This window comes from Macaca fascicularis, chromosome 16 (genome assembly GCF_037993035.2).
Source record: "Macaca fascicularis isolate 582-1 chromosome 16, T2T-MFA8v1.1".
NCBI lineage: Eukaryota > Metazoa > Chordata > Mammalia > Primates > Cercopithecidae > Macaca > Macaca fascicularis.
This window is the reverse complement of record NC_088390.1, coordinates 20,360,220-20,376,469: the sequence shown is the minus strand read 5'-3', so window position 1 is coordinate 20,376,469 and position 16,250 is coordinate 20,360,220. Positions and strand designations below refer to the sequence as shown.

General features: G+C 43.4%; 1 long non-coding RNA gene across 2 annotated transcripts; it reads right to left on the bottom strand.

The window, feature by feature from the left end:
- Nucleotides 1-824: 824 nt before the first annotated feature.
- LOC102128308 (uncharacterized) lies at nt 825-15,436 on the bottom strand. Of its 2 annotated transcripts, XR_012425378.1 has the most exons (4): nt 15,352-15,436; nt 12,596-12,929; nt 4,087-4,277; nt 825-2,597 (listed from the first exon to the last, which is right to left on the bottom strand). It is a non-coding gene; the product is annotated as an uncharacterized lncRNA (long non-coding RNA). The 2 variants fall into 2 exon arrangements; XR_012425377.1 differs by lacking the exons at nt 12,596-12,929; nt 15,352-15,436 and adding an exon at nt 4,564-4,623.
- Nucleotides 15,437-16,250: the final 814 nt, after the last annotated feature.

Genomic DNA, 16,250 nt, shown 5'->3' with positions numbered 1-16,250 from the left:
CCCCATGTTGGCCAGGATGGTCTCGATCTCCTGACCTCGTGATCCGCCCACCTCGGCCTCCCAAAGTGCTGAGATTACAGGCGTGAGCCACCGCGCCCGGCCCGAAAAGTTCTTAAAAAGGGAAGATGATAAATATAGAAACTCATTCTATTTTGTGTACAGTGATAAAATAAAACGTGGCTATAATTTGAGGTTCTAGATGATGTAATCTTCCCCCAGAGTATTCATTTCTGATTCCAGAAGACAGTTAAGATAGGAGATCATCATCAAATCCAAAGCCCAGGTTTCCATGGGTTGTTTTTTTTTTTTTTTTTTTTTTTTTGAGACGGAGTCATGCTCTGTCGCCCAGGCTGGAGTGCAGTGGCTGGATCTCAGCTCACTGCAAGCTCCGCCTCCCAGGTTCACGCCATTCTCCTGCCTCAGCCTCCCAAGTAGCTGGGACTACAGGCGCCCGCCACTTCGCCCGGCTAGTTTTTTGTATTTTTTAGTAGAGACGGGGTTTCACCGTGTTAGCCAGGATGGTCTCGATCTCCTGACCTCGTGATCCGCCCGTCTCGGCCTCCCAAAGTGCTGAGATTACAGGCGTGAGCCACCGCGCCTGGCCCGAAAAGTTCTTAAAAAGGGAAGATGATAAATATAGAAACTCATTCTATTTTGTGTACAGTGATAAAATAAAACGTGGCTATAATTTGAGGTTCTAGATGATGTAATCTTCCCCCAGAGTATTCATTTCTGATTCCAGAAGACAGTTAAGATAGGAGAAGATCATCAAATCCAAAGCCCAGGTTTCCATGGGTTTTAAGCCTGAACAAATAAAAGGCTTCTTAAAGATGCTAAGGAAGAATATTTTAATAAACTAATGGCTAGAAAGACATTTTAAAGAAGGAAAGAAAACACTTAAAATCATAAAGAAAAACACACACAGAAAGGCAACATTTCTCTTCAGTAAAATATAACCATAAACAAAGTTAAAAGATGACTAAGAAATAATAGCACTACATATGAAAAAACGTTAAAAAGCACAATATATCAAGATTTCTTATAAACAGGAAAAAGACTAACACCTCAAAAGAAATACAAGCCAAGTCTATGAGTCTCCATAGACACATACAAAAGATAAATTGCCTCTAAACATATGAAGAAGTGCTCATATGATGAACATTTACTGATGAACAAAGCAAAACAAGTTACATTGTTCATTTACTTAATCTTTAAGATTATTTATAGAGTGTGAAAGTTCTGGGAAAATAGTACCTTGCATGCTGTGAGTGGGAGGGCAAACTGAAGGGCAATGTGTCTACCAAGTTTTTCAATGCGCTGGGACAGGTCACATCCACTTCCTTTTCTAGGACTCCATTTTCCTTTTCTAGAACTCAATGTGTGGAAGATCTCAGGACAGGCTCACTCGACTCCATCCTCGCCTCTTTGCAGGGTGACTCTTATTGAATCATAAGAGACCAGGATGTATTTGTCTAAAGGGCGTATTTGCCAAGGTCTTTAAAGCTTGGCTCATCAAGTGGCCTAGTTTCTGTCCAAGAGACCTCCTCTTAGAGGATCTGGAATGTGCAAGGGAGCCTAAGGCCGTCCTTCTGCAGCGTCTCCTGGCAAGCAGGGCTGGAGAGGGATTTGCTATTCTGCGGCAGGGGAGCAGAGGTTCCGGGGCCTGCTTCGCCATCATCTGGGCAATGGGAGGCAGGCACAGAGCCTGCTTTGCTGGTGCGGACCGCACCTGTGGCCGTATGATCCCGAGGCTGATCCTGTATCTTGGCAGCAGTGGTGGTCCTGAGCAAGCACCTACAGAAAGACCTCCTGATTCTGGCAGAACCAGAAGGTCTTTTAATGGGTCAGCGCTGAGATGCTCTGGGACCCCTTCCTGGAGGCTCACTGGAGCCTACTGCCTTCTCCAGCCCTTCCAGTACAAAATGCCCTGGATTGAATTCCTTTCTGCTTAATGACAGTGATCTCTGATATCTGCAAATGAATCCTGACACACCCTTACATAGAAAGAGCCCCTTTAATGGTCAAAAATTTGTACAAGGATCTTCCCTGCATTGTTTTTGTAATAAGTTAAATCCAAAACAACCTAAATGTCTGTATCAGTAGGATAGTGGCTAAATAAATCACCACGTATTATGTAACCTTCTTTAAACAATGAATCGTTTCTCCAAATATTGAAATCTGAAGATGTCTTGGATGTATTTTTTCATTCATTCAACAAATATTTATTGAGCTTCTACTGTGATGTGACCATGTGCCAGCCACTGTTATACAGACAAGAGCTACAACAGCAAGCACAACAAACAAAAATCTCTGCACTCACAGAGCTTACGTTCCAACGACAAAGTGAAATGGATGTCAGAATAAACGCACAGTGTAATCAAATTTACAAAACACACACACTCTCTCTCCACACTCACTAATATGTGTAAAGAAAAACATCTAGAGGAATACACAGTAAACCACAAGCAGTGGTTATTTCTGAGGCTCATCTATCTGACTGCAGAGACAGCAGCTGCTCGTGAGGTCCTCACTGGTTGGTATCCCACTCTGGGGGATTCTAACAGTCTTATGGACAGAAATATTCAGTCCAGCTCCACCTGCCAAGAAAAGAGATGGGAACATTTATATGTTGATCTAGTTCAAAATAGCAAATAATACTTCTTGATTTGTTGTTACGTTTTTGGTAACTTAAGAAGTATCCCATGATGTTTAGTGTAACATTTACTCGATTATCCTTCTCTCCTCTGGACTAAAGCTGAATTGCAGAAATGAGAGGGCAGGAGGAGTCAGCTGAGTGGAGGTCAGTCTCAGATGTAGGATAACTGAGTAAAATGAAAATGTTTTTACATAATGACATGCCTAGGGGAGGAAGGAACAGGAAAGTTCCCGCACAAACTTACTGTTAATTCATTTCCCATCTTCACAGACTCACTCACTGGGCTTTCGGCTTGCATGTCTTCCTTCCTTTCTTTTTGAGATGGAGTCTCACTCTTGTTGCCCAGGCTGGAGTGCAATGGCACAATCTCGGCTCATTGCAACCTCCACCTCTGGGGTTCCAGCCATTCTCCTGTCTCAGCCTCTTGAGTAGCTGGGATTATAATTGTGTACCACCATGCCCACCTAATTTTTTTTTTGTATTTTTAATAGAGACAGGGTTTTACCATGTTGACCAGGCTGGTCTTGACCTCCTGACCTCAGATGATTCACCCGCCTCGGCCTCCCAAAGTGCTGGGATTTATAGGCATAAGCCGCCGCACCCAGCCCTTCCATGTCTTTCAATATGCATAGTCTAATCATCTAATTTAGCTGCAAATTATTTTAGCAGAGACAACCAGGTGCATCCTAAGATTAACTTTTACAACAGTCTTCCAATACAATGGCATGCTTGCTGCAGTCCAGGGAAGAAAGATATTGTTACTGTAGAGAGATGCACATTCTGTTTCTTCTATTTGCTATGTTTATGTGTACAGTATATGTATGAAGTATAGCTATGCATCGTTCTCATATAGGAAGATAAGCATGACTAAAGTGGAATTGTGAGACCATCAGACAATTCCAGGAAAAGCTGGGAACACACCTAGATCAGGAGTGACAGATTAGCACGGGTGCTCACGTACAAGACCGGATAGAAAAACGTCTAGCAGGTTGCAAGATGGGGATGGCCAGGGGTACCTATGAGAGGGCCAGGTGCACAGATGTGATGCCTCATTTCCTAGGAGATGAAGTCTCCAGCTGACCCTTGTAATTCTCATGAGATGACAAAAAGGCAAATAGCAGTGACCTGAATTTAATGGCTATGAGAGGCAGAAAAGAAAGGTAGCAAGGCAGGAACTGGATGGAAGGAAGAGGCAGAGAGGAAGAGGCTGCATTTGTGTTATTCACGCGCCAGTCTCTCCATCAGTGTCTCCCCGGAGCCTCAGCCAGGCTCCTGCAGGCAGTGGCTGCACCGGGTAGGACCCGGAAAGCGCTCTTGTGATTTTAACAGCCAGCATGGAGCCAGGGTGGAGTAGAGATAGTAGACATATCAAATGTCAGGCCAAAGTTTGAATTTGGAGCTTTGCTTATAGAAAAACTGTGATCAAATACCTGGGCGTCCCAAGTCAAATGACTTGATAAGTGACTTCATGGTGGTTTTGGACTCTGAGGGCGTTGGAGATGTTCAGTTAACACAGACACCAGGTCACTGGCCAGAAACATTTACCTTGGAGGACTCCGGCTCTTCACCCACAGTTCTGCATGGCAATGAGCAAATCAGATTGAAAAGGTGGAGGACATCCCTATGGAAAAAAAAAGACAGAAGAAAACACAGCTGATCTGACATGGAGAAGATAAAGCTGGAAGGAAAATTCAAAATTCAACATCCTGTTTTCTCTATCAGCTTTGACTCTTTAGGAAATAATGTAGATATTGCTCTCAATTTTAAAAAAGTTGTTTTCCTCCAAAATGGTCAGAAATAATATTTTTATCTGTAGAGTGACTTGATAGTAGCTCTAAATAAAATGTACAGCTATGCTGTAAATTGTGGAAAATGCAAATGTTACTGATCATAACTATCTCACTTACTGTCAATGGTGGTTGCAGGGCTTGTCAGCAAGTGCTCCAACCCCCACGTAGCACACGGAGGCTGGAAAGACGAAATCTCAGAGCTCTCCTGCAGCTGGGATTTTGGGTGTGATCTAAGTTCCACCAATCAGAAAGATGTGGGCAAGACCTGGAGTGGGACCTGAGTCAGGGACAGAGAGGCAGGGCACGGGGCATTCACTATGTGGACAGAGACTTGGCAGAGACAAGATCCTTCTGGTGCTGATAATTGCGGTGGCAGGTTTCCCAGTCCCGTCCTGGTGGAGGGAGCAGGTTCCCTGGTGGTCCAGTCGTGTGTGGAGACTTTGGGAGCTGCTCCTGGAAGCTCAGCCTTCCCAACAATTCTGCAAACCATTTAACACCTTTCTGCCTAAGCCAACGAGAGTGTGATCCATTACACATGACAGAATCCTGATTCAGACACTCTTGCCTTCTAAACATAAGAATGGTGAACAGTACTCTAAAATCACACTGCAATTCTGCACGAGGTGAAGCTCCTGCTCTCCCCCAAATACCCTGGTGTGATCTTTGTGAGGTTTCTAAGTTTAAGCACAGACTCATAGAAAGTCTTAAACGATAGATTATCAGCCCAATCCTCAATCCTCTCAGGCATGGCTTCCTCATCTAGGGGACTTTGGCATGTCATGTGATCTCCCTGTGAGTCAACACGAGAACTCCCAGTCTTCTCATTGCTAAATCACTGCTCTCTTCATTGTATCATATTGCCACAGCTGTTTTGCAACATGACTAATTTATGAGAATAGTTCAAACAGAATGTTTCTGGAAGCGTATTTTAATAAGGTCAGTGGAAGTTTAAAACATTTACTGATGGTTTTGAAGTTAATCTAGCTGCTCATAAGCTTCTGTGATTAACTTTATGTGTACTTAATTCTCTAAGCTTTCTTCTGTTGCTTTGTAAACATGAATAGAATTCATTTAACAGAAACAGAATTTGAAACATTTAAACCACACTGCCTTAACACTGTTGACTTCACAGCCCTTTCTGAGTGAAAAAAAAAAAAAAAAGGCCAGGCGCGGTGGCTTAAGCCTGTAATCCCAGCACTTTGGGAGGCCGAGGCGGGTGGATCACGAGGTCAGGAGATCGAGACTATCCTGGCTAACACGGTGAAACCCCGTCTCTACTAAAAATACAAAAAACTAGCCGGGCGTGGTGGCGGGCGCCTGTAGTCTCAGCTACTTGGGAGGCTGAGGCGGGAGAATGGCGTGAACCCGGGAGGCGGAGCTTGCAGTGAGCCGAGATCACGCCACTGCACTCCAGCCTGGGAGACACAGCGAGACTCCGTCTCAAAAAAAAAAAAAAAAAAAAAAAAAAATCAGTAAACTGAAAACTCCATTGGAAAAAATTACCAGGAACTTTGGAAATTGTAGGCGGCTGGGTTTTAAACAATGTTTTAAAAGGTTTACTGAGAGGAACTGGTTTTCATATTTTCCCCTTTATGTTACATAATAAAATTCATCTACTTAAACGACAAGGTAAGACATAGAAAAGTCAGACCGGGGTTCATACTTTACGGAATAAAATCAGGTGGTGAAGGCAGAAAGACAATGAAATCAGGTTAGGAGCAGAAATACGTTTCCTCTGTCTGTGCCAGCCACTCTCAGGAAGGTAATGGACAAACAAAATGGGCTACCTCCTTACCAGTCCATTTAAATGACTCAGTACCCAAGACCTCCCAGGAGGATTATTTTAAACAATGCATGCTCATTTCCTTCTTTGATAATTTAATAAGAACAAAACAGAGAAGCCTACATTCTGCTGAGGCATTCCCTTCAGTCATCCACGTTTCTCTGGAATTCAAAATATCAAATAATAAATAGACTAATTTAGACTCTTCATAAGAAAAAAGCAAGGACACAAGAAATCCATTTCCAGTACCCCTGCCTTCTTGCATCCCAAGATGACATTTCAAACACAGTCTCCTTGGCGAGAACAGTAAGAGTCAGTATAATAAAACCCTGTCTTATTTAAGCAGATTAGAGAAATGCCCACTACATACCCACCGTCTTATATAACAGCGATGTGTGTTGTGTGCGTGTGTGTGCGTGTGCGTGTGTGTGCGTGTGTGTGTGAGGGAGTCACAAAACAAAGCCTGAATTGAATAACCAAAGAAAACACTTATTAATAAAGCTACTGGGTTCATTAGTATGTACTTTAATTATAAATAAGCTTGAAATTCCTTGCAGAAGCCTATCTATAGAATTGTTTAGAAACCACTAATAACAGCCCTAGCAATAAATGAAGTATTACATTTCCTCTGTTCCAATGAAGAAAACTCTGTAGTTGGCCGGGCGCGGTGGCTCAAGCCTGTAATCCCAGCACTTTGGGAGGCCGAGACGGGCGGATCACTAGGTCAGGAGATCGAGACCATCCTGGCGAACACGGTGAAACCCCGTCTCTACTAAAAAATACAAAAAACTAGCCGGGCGAGGTGGCGGGCGCCTGTAGTCCCAGCTACTCGGGAGGCTGAGGCAGGAGAATGGCGTAAACCCGGGAGGCGGAGCTTGCAGTGAGCTGAGATCCGGCCACTGCACTCCAGCCCGGGCGACAGAGCCAGACTCTGTCTCAAAAAAAAAAAAAAAAAAAAAAAAAAAAAGAGTATTAATAGAGAAACAAATCTTTATTTATTTATTTATTTATTTATTTATTTATTTTTTGAGACAGAGTCTTGCTCTGTCGCCCAGGCTGGGGTGCAGTGGCCGGATCTCAGCTCACTGCAAGCTCCGCCTCCCGGGTTTAGACCATTCTCCTGCCTCAGCCTCCCGAGTAGCTGGGACTACAGGCGCCCGCCACCTCGCCCGGCTAGTTTTTTGTATTTTTTTAGTAGAGACGGGGTTTCACCGTGTTAGCCAGGATGGTCTCGATCTCCTGACCTCGTGATCCGCCCGTCTCGGCCTCCCAAAGTGCTGGGATTACAGGCTTGAGCCACCGCGCCCGGCCGAGAAACAAATCTTTAAAACAAATTTCTAAATAATTTAAAAAAATATTTTGCAAAATCTTTAAGGATATAGCCAGATATATCTTAGCAAATTCATTAAGTGCCGGAAAAACTGCAAGATACCACTACAGGATAAACATTTGTTCAAGGCTAGCTACTGCCCGTAAGGCTGAGGTTAAGTTCTAAACTCAACCTGTAAAGCAACAATCACACATGTGGTCAAATTAGCCTTGAAAATCCCTCCAGTCACTCAGAAATATGTGCTTTTGTAAACGTGACTGTTTATAAACACACCATCTCTCTGTAAGTCTCACACATTCACTTTCCCTCCAGCATTTCAGAGTTGGCTGCTGCTTCTTTTTTTTTCTTTTTTTTTTTTTTGAGACGGAGTCTCGCTCCGTCGCCCAGGCTGGAGTGCAGTGGTGCAAACTCGTCTCACTGCAAGCTCCGCCTCCCGGGTTCACGCCATTCTCTTGCCTCAGCTTCCCGAGTAGCTGGGACTACACGTGCCCGCTACCACACCCGGCTAAATTTTTGTATTTTTAGTAGAGATGGGGTTTCACCGTGTTAGCCAGGATGGTCTCGATCTCCTGACCTTGTGATCCACCCGCCTCGGCCTCCCAAAGTGCTGGGATTACAGGCATGAGCCACCGTGCCCGGCCTGGCTCCTTCTTTAGCTATTTCACAGATGAAATAGCTCCTTTGTGTTTAGGGGCCACATTTAAAACAACAAAAATGAAGCATGTGTTCTACCCACCCCCACCATATAAAGTTATAATAGTAATAGATAATTTCACTGAAACAAATAAACATGTGTCTATGACTCCACCGTACATGCCAGGCATGGTACCACATGTCTAAAGTTATCCAATTTAATTTTCCACAAAACTCCCACATATTAGCCTTTATTTTAGATGAAAATTTGACGAGAGTCATGTGGTTCATAAACGGTGAATCTGGGATGCAAATCCAGCTGTATTTGGCCATGCTTTCTCAAATTTTCTCTAGTGCACAAGTGTTCTGTGAGAAGTATTCACGGTTCTAAAAACAATACTGACAGTATTTCTTCTTAAAATTTATTTTAAGCATATTGAAGAAAAAACACTCCCGATATTCCAGTGTTATTTTTATATAGTAACCTGCTCTTATGAGGTGGCAACCCAAACCTGAGAATGACAGTTGGAGGCCAGACCGCCCGAGGCTGTGTCACACACAGCAGGTGATGTGCACCCCACAGGCAGGCAGTGTCTCCAGGGAGCAGAGCAAGGTGCATGGCCTTCCTCACTGAACGCCAGTCTGCCTTCTGTGTCTGCTCATTTAAGCACAAACACATAGATGTCTGTATATGTCTGTAATTGTCTTCCTTTAAAACTTTTATTTAACATCTCTAATTTGTGGCTTTCCTTGTTATGTTAGAAAATAAGAGTCTTCAAATGTCAGTGATTGTCTGCAGCATTTATTGGTAAGTATAGGCTGGTGCCGCAAAAGTAATGGCAAAAATTAATTCTGCACCAACCTATCCTTCCTCAAGTCACCGCTTTATGTTGTTGTTTATTCTGACCCAGGCACAGGTGAGCTCCTGGTCTATGATGATTTTTAAAGTATTCAAAGGTTAACTGTGTTTGGGAAGCGCTGCATGGCACCACTGCCACCTTCACAACAGGCAGATTAACATTTGTGAAGGGGAGGGCCGTGCCAACCACATGCTCATGCCTGCTGGGCTCTTTCCGGAACACCTGGATGAAGCCCAGCCCAGGCCTTTTGGCTTTTGATCTCCCAAGGCTCCTCTGTGCCCGTCTAGTTTTTGGACTATTCACCCAGCCACCTGAAGTGTTTTTTGTTTTGTTTTGTTTTTTACTTTTATGTCCTGCCTCTGTGCCTTTGCTCATTCCATGCCCTTGCCTGGAATGTAATTTTCTCTAAATACTTCTTGTTTTGCACAAATCTTAAGAGAAATCTGTCACTCTATCATGAGACAGAAATGATGAAGTATTCCGTCTCAGGTGTCAAAAAATTATCTTCTGAATTTCACTTTCAAATGTCTAGATAAGCATATGTAACAATAAAATCACACAGGATAAGCCAGCAGTTTGACCACCAGCATCTTAATCCACAAATCCCAACAAAAATAATCAAAGACACAGTAAAAACCTTGTAGTCGGGTATCATCTACAGGCTTAGACTTGGAAGAATTTCTACTGAGAGAGTGAGAGACCATGGAAAGAAAATACAGGACTTTCCCCCAATTCCCTTCCAGAGAAAATGGAGATACGGGAATCCCTCCACTAACGTCCCCCACCCTAGAGGCCTAGGGCTGGGGAGGAGCACGGGAAGATCCAGGGCATTCTGGCAAAGGATCGGGAACAAGAAGATTCGACATCACAGGAGGCCAAGGGCTCCAGGCACAAAGGACAGCAGTGACAAGGAGGAGGGCAGGAAGAGCCACAGTGTGCATCTAAAAGGGAGGAGGAGGGGCACGCAAACATAGACTCAGTGAGAGCCGGTTCTGCGTTCGAGGCTCACCAAGCAGAGAAGACACTGGGCACAGGTGAATTTCCCTACTAAGCACTCGCCCTTCTCCAGTCTACCTGAGCTTCTGTTCCTCCCAATATGTAATATAAATGCACCTTCAAGAGCCTTCCATCGCATTTAAGTCACGAGAAGATCTGAAGCATTGTCAGGCAAAAGCAGTGGGTCTCAGCAGAATCCACACACTGACCCTGGGCAAACGTTGGATCTGCTTTAGCAAGAGAAGGTGACAGACAAAAATCATGCCCTGCAAATAGCTCATAATACAAAGGGAAGGGGATGCAAATAGCTCATAATACAAAGGGAAGGGGAAACTGCACTCAAGAGAGGACCGGCATTTCTAAATTCATGACTGGAAACAAGAGCTTGACACTGACAGCATCTACCTTAAAACTCAATAAAAGCAGCAAGCAGGGCCCAGTGGCTCATGCTGTAATCCCAGCACTTTGGGAGGCTGAGGCAGGCGGATCACCTAAGATCAGGAGTTCAAGACCAGCCTGGCCAACATGGTGAAACCCTATCTCTACAAAAAATTAGCCAGGCATGGTGGTGCACTCCTGTAGTCCCAGCTATTTGGGAGGCTGAGGCAGGAGAATTGCTTGAACCTGGGGGGCGGAGGCTGCCTGAGCCAAGGTCACGCCGCTGCACTGCAACCTGGGTGACAGAGTGAGAGTCTGTCTCAAAAAAAGGAAATAAATAGATACATAAATAGATAAAATAAGAAAACCTAAATGGAGGATGACAATTTAAAATAAAGAAGATAAATTAAAAATAATATAAGCGATCTAATAACCTGTGAAACATATTTCAAAGCAGAACTCAAAAGAAAAAGAAATAAGGGCATATCTAGGGCAGGTCTCTGAATGTAGATGAAATAAACCAAGTCAAGGTAGGATTTCAATTCAGTGGGCAAAGAATGGTTGTGGTAATAAATAGTGCTGGCACGATCGGCTGTCTGCCTGAGGCAGAAAGACCCACACCTCACATCAGATTAAATAAAGAGAGGCGGATCAAACATCTCCATGTATGTACATAAAATAGATGAACACATTTAATAGCATATTTGCATAAGACTGGGGAGGGTAAATCTTTAAAAAACCAGAAACCAGGAAAACACTGGCAGTTTACATAACAATATAAAATTGTCTATGACAAAGATGCTAAGGCCAAAAGGCCCATAATATACTGAGGAGAGAAACACAGCCTTGGCTGGGCATGGTGGCTCACAATTGTAATCCTAGTGATTTGGGAGACGAGGCGAGAGGATCACTTGAGCTCAGGAGCTGAAGACCAGACTGGGCAACAGAGTGACGCCCCATCTCTACACAAATTAGAAAGAATTAGCCACACGTGATTGTGCATGCCTGTAGTCCCAATTACTTGGGAGGCTGAGCTGGGAGGACTGCTTGAGGCTGAGAGGTTGAGGCTGCAGCAAACCGTGATCGCAACATTGCACTCCAGCCTGGACTACATACAAGAACCTGGCCAGTGTCTCAGAATACATGTAAGAAACACGGCATCTCATACAAGATTTACCCTCCCCAGTCTTATGCAAATATGCTATTAAATGTGTTCATCTATTTTATGTACATACATGGAGATGTTTGATCCGCCTCTCTTTATTTAATCTGATGCGAGGTGTGGGTCTCTCTCCCAGGCAGACAGCCGATCATGTCAACACTATTTATTACCATTCTTTGCCCACTGAATTGAAATCCTACCTTGACATGGTTTATTTCATCTACATTCGGAGACCTGCCCTAGATATGCCCCTATTTCTTTTTCTTTTGAGTTCTGCTTTAAAATATGTTTCATAGGTTATTAGATCGCTGGGTGACAGGGTGAGACCCTGTTTCAGAAAAAAAACAAAAACCTTCCTCCAAATAACAAAAGAACTCACATCCCTAATAAAATGCTGACTTATAAAATGATGAGAAAAAATCAAAAGAACCCACATCCCTTAATAAAATACTGACTTGTAAACTGATAAGAGAAAACGATCAGCTCAGTGAAAAAATAGGCAAAAGTGCTAAACTACCAATTCTGGAAGAGAAAATTCCAGTGTTAAGGCTGGTACTGGAGTTTCTGACTCTCCCACCAGGGAAAGGTCAGCCGACTAGTCCAGAGAACGGCAGAGCTTAAGGAATCTTGAAAACTACCTACTCTTCCCATTTATTTTAACAGAGGCAGGAGGCAGGGCTGGGAGTGAGATACTGCTGGTTGACTACGAAGATAAGACTGCTACCACCTTCCTTCCCCACGTACCTTAACATCAGTTATTCTGACTCTGAAATAAAATATGTGTGAAAGTGTCACAGGACTGAAGATCATTGATGAGTTAGACACATTCCACCTGTGTAGTTACGGAGTTCCTGTAGTAAATGCTGACTTGCATTCCGGCTTGGGCACTTCACCTCCTGCCCATCGGCCTGGCTGCAATCAACCCCGTGAGTGCCCATGGACGCAAACAGAGCTTAAGAACCAGGCAATCCCGTGTTAGGATCCAGGTGCTTTTGGGGTGATCTTACCTTCTTCTCAGTCGTCCTTGACCTCGTCAGAGAATGCTCTGCAAGTTCTTTGACTGTGGCTGAACCAGGAATGACTTTTGAGTTCTCATTAGATGACTGTCAAAGTCAAATTGGGTTTCAATCAAGAACTCACTCGGCCAAGATGGAAACACTGAATGGCTTCTGGAGCTTGGAGGGTGTGAGTTGGTTTCAAGTCTTGCTCTTGGGGTAGGTTCTGGAAGTGGCTGAGCCATCAGCGAGTAACTCCCCACTAGTCAACTCTTCAGAGGCGGCAGCTTGCCAGAGAAGTGCAAAATCAGACAAGAAACCAGCATTGCCGGCACTGTCTGACTTCCTGCCAAATGCAACGACAGGCAAAAATGTTCTGAAGCCTGATTTCAGTACCATGACATGTTCTCACTGGTGTTAGTTCTAAAATTTTGAAATGTTTTGTGGTGAGGGATTAAACTGCTAGATTGAGAAGGTAGGTTTGTGAATCACTGTAATATCAAAAAAGAAACATTCTGTGTTAAAAAGAAAAAGTGACATTAAGATTGAAGATGCAGGATGCAGCATAGGGAGTCCTAAACTGCCAGGACGCATGCAGAGATTTCCTAGAATATCAGGGTTCACGTTGCATAGTCTGGCCTGTGTCTCAGAATATATGTAAGAAACACGGCATCTCATGCAAGAATCTATTCGGGGCCACCATAGAAACTCAGGACTTGTCTTTTACCATTTATCATTAAAATAATGTCCATGTGGTCTGGGTGTGGTGGCTCATGCCTGTAATCTCAGCACTTTGGGAGGCCGAGGCAGGCAGATCACGAGGTCAAGAGATAGAGACCATCCTGGCTAACACCGTGAAACTACGTCTCTAGTAAAAAATACAAAAAACTAGCCAGGCGTGGTGGCAGGTGCCTGTAGTCCCAGTTACTCGGGAGGCTGAGGCAGGAGAATGGCGTGAACCCGGGAGGTGGAGCTTGCAGTGAGCCGAGATCGCGTCATTGCACTCCAGCCTGGGCAACAAGAGTGAAACCCCGTATTAAAAAAAAAAAGGAAAAAATTGCCATTCTGACTGGCATGAGGTGGCATGTCATTGTGATTTTGATTTGCATTTCTCTGTCGAGCTTTCTTTCATATGTTTGTTGGCCACATGGATGTCTTATTTTAAGAAGTGTCTGTTCATGAACTTTGTCCACTTTTTAATGTTTTTTTTTTTCTTGTAAATTTGCTTAAGTTCCTCATGGATTATGGATATTAGACCTTTGTCAAACAGATTGCAAAAGTTTTCTTCCATTCTGTAGGTTGTCTGTTCACTCTGATGACAGTTTCTTTTGCTGTGCAGAAGCTCTTTAATTAGATCCCATTTGTCAATTTTTGCTTTTGTTGCAATTTCTTTTGGTGATTTCACCATACAATCTTTGCCCATGTCTATGTTCTGAACGGTATTGCCTAGATTTTCTTCTAGGGTTTTTATAGCTTTGAATTTTACATTTAAGCCTTCACTCCATCTTAATTTTTGTATAAGGTGTAAGGAAGGGGCCCAGTTTCAATTTTCTACATACGGCTAGCCAGTTCTCCCAGTACCACTTACTGTACAGGGAATCCTTTCCCCTTTGCTTGTTTTTCTCAGGTTTATCTAAGATCAGATAGTTGTAGATGTGCAGACTTCTCAGTTCTCTATTCTGATCCATTGGTCTATGTGCCTGTTTATGTATGAGTATCATGCTTTGGTTACTGTAGGCTTGTAGTATAGTTTGTCCTCTACAATCCTGTGCTTAATATGCCCTGGTAGCTTGTTTTTAGCTTTGTTTTTGCAGTGTATCCATACTGATACACATCCTGCTAGGTAGTTACTTTAGTTGCTGCATAGTATTCCACTGTCTGCAAAAGAAACTATCACCAGAGCTAACAGACAACGTACAGAACGGGAGGAAATATTTGCAAACTATGCATCCAATACAGGTGAAATATCCAGAAATCCATAAGGAACTTAAATAAATTCATTACCAAAAACAAAACCGTGCCATTAAAAAGTGGCCAAAGGATGTGAAAAGACACTTTTCAAAAGAGGACGTACACCTGGCCAACAGGCATATGAAAAAATGCTGAACATCACTAAACATTAGAGAAATGCAAATAAATCAAAACCACCGGGAGATACCATTTCTCACCAGTCAGAAAGGCTATTACTAAAAAGTCAAAAAATAATAAGATGCTTGCGAGGTTGTAGAGAAAAGCAAACACTTGCACACTGCTGGTGGAATATAGATGAGTTTAGCCACTGTGGAAAGCAGGTTGGCGACTTCTGAAAGAACTTAAAACTACCACTGGACCCAGGAATTACATTATTGGGTATATACAAAAGGAATACAAAACATTCTACCATAAAGACATATGCATTCATATGTTCATCACGGCACTATTCACGGTGGGAAAGACATGGAATTGACCGAAAGGTCCATCAAAGGTAGATTGAAAAAAAGAAAATGTGATATATATACACCCTGGAACATTATGTATGCAGCCACGTAAAAGAAAGAGATCATGTCCTTTGAAGAAACTTGGATGGAGCTGTAAGGCCATTATTCTTAGCAAACTAACACAGAAACAGAAAACCAAATACCACATAGTCTCACTTCCAAGTGGGAGCTAAACATCAAGTACACATGGACGCAATCAAGGCAACAACAGTCACCAGGGCCTACTTGAGGATGGAGAGTTGGAGGAGGGTGAGGATCAAAGAGTTACCTAGCGGGTACCATGCTTATTACCTGGGTGATGAAATTATCTGCACACCAAATCCCCATGCCATGCAATTTATCGATGTCACGAACTTGCACGTGTACCCTTGAACCTAAAAGAAAAGTTAAACAAATAAAAGAAAAAAGAAAACGCTGTAATAAATATCATTGTCTTTTCTTTAGTCCATTAATTAACGTTACTAAATAGCTGTGTATTTACCAGGTAACCTAAGCTTGATGCCTAATAGATTTCTTTCTAGATTGGGGTGGAGGGTGCCTTTGCATGAGAAAATATTTTCCAGTTACATTTCATGTGCAAAACCTGACTGTAAGCTCTAAGGGGACAGGGACCTTGTCTGCTTTATTCACCACTGCATTCCCCTTGTCTACACAGCGTCAGACATACGGGAGGCACTTAATGAATATTTGATGAATGAATGAATGAACACTGGGAAGGCAGCACTGCAGGGTCATTCATTGGGAAGTTGTGATAAAGAATAAGGAAGGGAGGGGAGACCTGGAGACAGAGCAAGACGGCCAAATAGAATCCTCCAGTGATTCTATTCCTCCCTGAAGTAACACCAAATGGAACAACTACCCACATAAAAAAGCATTTTCATAAGAACCAAAAATCAGGTGAACATTCACAGCGCCTGGTTTTGACATCGCATCAAGGAAAGAGGCACTGGAGAAAGGGGGAAAGACAGTCTCAAATCTCCTACACCACCTCTCCCTCATCCCCTGGTTAGCAGCCACGTGGTGCAGAGACAGAACCTGTGGCATCCAGGGCAGGGAGAGCTCAGTGATTGTGGGACTTTACCTTGAAACTCAGTGCTGCTCTGTCACAGTGGAGAGCAACACAAGGCAGAATTCGGCCAGCACCCACGGAGGCAGCATTTAGACCAGCCCTAGCCAGAGGGGACCCCCCC